This window comes from Chiloscyllium plagiosum, chromosome 2 (genome assembly GCF_004010195.1).
Source record: "Chiloscyllium plagiosum isolate BGI_BamShark_2017 chromosome 2, ASM401019v2, whole genome shotgun sequence".
NCBI classification, from domain to species: Eukaryota; Metazoa; Chordata; class Chondrichthyes; order Orectolobiformes; family Hemiscylliidae; genus Chiloscyllium; species Chiloscyllium plagiosum.
In genome coordinates this window covers 54,501,379-54,505,451 of record NC_057711.1, presented here as the reverse complement: position 1 = coordinate 54,505,451, position 4,073 = coordinate 54,501,379, and positions in this window count along the sequence as shown.

The window sequence follows — 4,073 nt, the reverse complement described above, 5'->3', positions numbered from 1 at the left end:
TCTCCATCTACCCTTTATAGTTAAATCGTCTCATTCCTGTCATCATTCTGGCAAATCTCCTGTCACCTCTTAAAGGTCTTCACACCTTTCCTTGAGTAAAGTGACCAGACTGAACACAATGCTCCAGCTGTGATTTAAAAAAAACTTTGTTTTATATTTAGTATCTCCTATTTATGAAGTTTGAGATCCCATATACTTCCTAATGACTCCCTCAATGTATCTTACCACCTTTAAAACAACATACACCAACCCCTAAAGTTCTTCAAGTCTACTGTTTAGAACAGAGCTATTAAGTAATTATTACTTCATTGTAACCATTCTGTTGACTGTATCCCCTCACACTTCTCTGTATTAAACTCAAACTGCCTGTCATCTGCTCATTCTGCTAAACTATCTACATTCTTTTTCAGTTGACTGATATTGTCCTCAACTCTTTATCCCACCTCAAAGCTTATCATTTACAATTTTAAAATGTATATTCTATTACAGTATCCAAGTAGTTTATATAGATCAAAAAAGCATTGAACCTTAGGGAATACCACTGTCTCCACCTCCATGTTCGAAAAATAATAATTTACCATGACTGTGTTTCTCTCCTTTAAAGTAATTTTGATCCAAACTTACAATGACCCTCCTATTCCATAAGCCTCAATTTTGTTAACCAATGTTTTAGGTGGTACTTTGTCAAATGCTTTCTTAAAATCTATATAGACAAAATCCACTCAATTCTCTTAAGAAATCTTTTTTGTAACTTTATCAAAAATTCAATTAAATAAGTCAAACACAATCTGCCTTTTACAAATCTATGTGGACATTTCTTCATTATTCCATACCTTTTCCAAGTGATTGTTTTCTTTCTATTTGATTATTTCTGTATCTTACCCAACATTGATGTTAAATTTACTGGCCTGTTGTTGTTAGGAATTTTCTTCGATCCTTTCTTGAACAATATGCCCTACTTGCCACTTTTCAATCCCTTACACCTTTCCATATAGAGTTATACAGCATGGAAACAGACCGTTTGGTCCAACTCGTCTTTGCAGACCAGGTTTTCCAAACTAAAATTGTCCCACTTGCCTGCATATGACCCATATCCCTTCAAACCTTTCTTATTCATGTACCTATCCAAATGTTGTAACATTACCTGCATCTACAACTTCCTCTGGCAGTTCATTCCACATATGAACCACACTGTGTGAAAAAGTTGCCCCTCGGGTCCTTTTTAAAATATTTCTCCTCCTATGTTAAAAATACACCCCCTAATTTTGAATTCCCCCATCGAATGGAAAAGATCTTGGCTATTCACCTTATCTAGACCCCTCATGACTTTATAAAACTTCTAAAAGCTCACCTCTCAACCTCCTCCGCTGCAGTGAAAAAAAAAGTCCCAGCCTATCCAGCCTCTCCTTATATCTCAAACCCTTCAGTCCCAGCAACATTCTTGTTAATCTCTTCTGACGCACTTCAGTTTATTAATATCCTTCTTATAGAATGGCGGCCAGAACTGTAGACAGTACTCCAAAGCTGGCCTCACCAACCTTCCCACTCCTCACATCTCCTTAAGCAAATTGGGATAGAAATCATCAGGATCAAGCAATCTCTCCATTCTAAGCACTTGTGGCATTTCTGTACATCATGCCTATTAATTTTTATTTTTGCTTAAAAATGTGTTGCTGGAAAAGCGCAGCAGGTCAGGCAGTATCAAAGGAGAAGGAGAATCGATGTTTCGGGCTTAAGCCCTTCTTTAGGAAAGGCTTCCTGAATAAGGGCTTATGCCCGAAACGTCGATTCTCCTTCACCTTTGATGCTGCCTGACCTGCTGCGCTTTTCCAGCAACACATTTTTAAACTCTGATCTCCAGCATCTGCAGTCCTCACTTTCTCCTTATTAATTTTTATTCTCAGTTATTTCTAGCATCTACTGATACTTCATTTCACATCCATCTCTTCCATAGCAAATCAATTATAACATATTCCAGCCTTACCTTGTATACCAAAGCACATATCATTTTTTTCTTTAATAGGCCAACATCCCTGCCTTACCACCTGCTTACTATTTACTTGATGTAGTAGATTTTTGGGTTATATTTTTATAATGACTGCCATTCTATTTTCACATTCTCTCTTAGCCAGTCTTTACTTCTTTACTTCTATTTTCAATGTACTGTATTTGATTTTAGTTCTCATGTGAATAATTCACTTGAAGTACATTATGCACTTTTTTTTGTTTCAGCATATTCTTTGTTTTCCTTGTCATCTATAGATACTTGGCTTTCATTCTCCTATATTTCTATCTTATTAGAATGTATGTCCAGTTTCAGGAGTCTACTCCTGGAAAGATTTATTTCTAAAAGACCATGATCGAACCTCTTCATGATCTTTGATTTGATTTATTACTGTCATGTGCACCGAGGTACAGTGAAAAGTGTTCTCTTACATGCTTTACTGGCAGATCACACTATGCAGGTACATCAGGGTAATAGAACAAAGTGCAGAATAAAATGTTACAGCCACTGAGAAGATGCAGAGAGAGGTTAACACTGAAGAGATCCATCCAAAAGTCTGATAACAGTGGGGAAGAAGCTGTTCTTGAATCTGATCATATGTGTTATCAATTTTTTTTACCTTTTGCCCAATGGAAGAGGATGGAAGAGAGTACAACTGAGGTGGGAGGGGTGTTTGATTATGTTGGTTGCTTTCCTGATGCTGGAAAAGCACAGCAGGTCAGACAGTATCTGAGAAGCAGGATAATTGATGTTTCGGGCATTAGCCCTTCATCATTCCTGATTCTTATGCCCAAAACGTTGATTCTCCTGCTTCTCAGATGCTGCCTGACCTGCTGTGCTTTTCCAGCACCACACTCTTGACTCTGATCTCCAGCATCTGCAGTCCTCACTTTCTCCTGCTTTCCTGATGTAACAAGAAGTATAGATGAAGTCAACGGATGGGAGCCTGGTTTGCATGATGGACTGGGCTGTGTTCACAACTCTCTGTAGTTTCTTTTGGTCTTGGGAAGAGGAGTTGCAACCCATGCTGTGATGCATCCAGATAAGATACTTTCTATGGTGCAAGTATAAACATTTGTAAGAGTCTTTATGGTCATGCCAAATTTTCTTAGCCTCCTGAGGAAGTTGAGGTGTTGCTGTACTTTGTGAACAGTAGTAGCAACAAGGTTTGTGAAGGTTTGCAGCTCAGGTTGAGGTTTAGGGTGTAGGTTTGCTCGCTGAGCTGTAGGTTTGATATCCAGACGTGTCATTACCTGGCTTGGTAACATCATCAGTGGCGACCTCCAAGTGAAGCGAAGCTGTTGTCTCCTGCTTTCTATTTATATGTTTGTCCTGGATGGGGTTCCTGGGGTTTGTGGTGATGTCATTTCCTGTTCATTTTCTGAGGGGTTGATAGATGGGATCTAGATCTATGTGTTTGTTTATGGCATTGTGGTTGGAGTGCCAGGCCTCTAGAAATTCTCTGGCATGTCTTTGCTTAGCCTGTCCCAGGATAGATGTGTTGTCCCAGTCGAAATGGTGTTTTTTTTCTCTGTGTATAGGGGTACGAGGGAGAGAGAGTTGTGTCTTTTTGTGGCTAGCCTGGTGTTCGTGTATCCTGGTGGCTAACTTTCTTCCTGTTTGTCCCACATAGCGTTTCTGGCAGTCCTTGCATGAACTTTTGTCCATGGGATGTACTGAGTATTTTAAGTTTGTTAGTTTTTGTTTGAGAGTGTTGGTGGGTTTGTGTGCTACTAGGATTCCGAGGGGTCTTAGTAGTCTGGCTGTCATTTCTGGGACAACACATCTATCCTGGGACAGGCTAAGCAAAGACGTGCCAGAGAATTCCTAGAGGCCTGGCACTCCAACCACAACGCCATAAACAAACACACAGATCTGGATACCATCTATCAACCCCTCAGAAAACAACAGGAAATGACATCACCACAAACCCCAGGAACCCCATCCAGGACAAACATATAAATAGAAAGCAGGAGACAACAGCTTTGCTTCACTTGGAGGTCGCCACTGATGATGTTACCTAGCTAGGTAATGAAATGTCTGAATATCAAACCTACAGCTCAGCGAG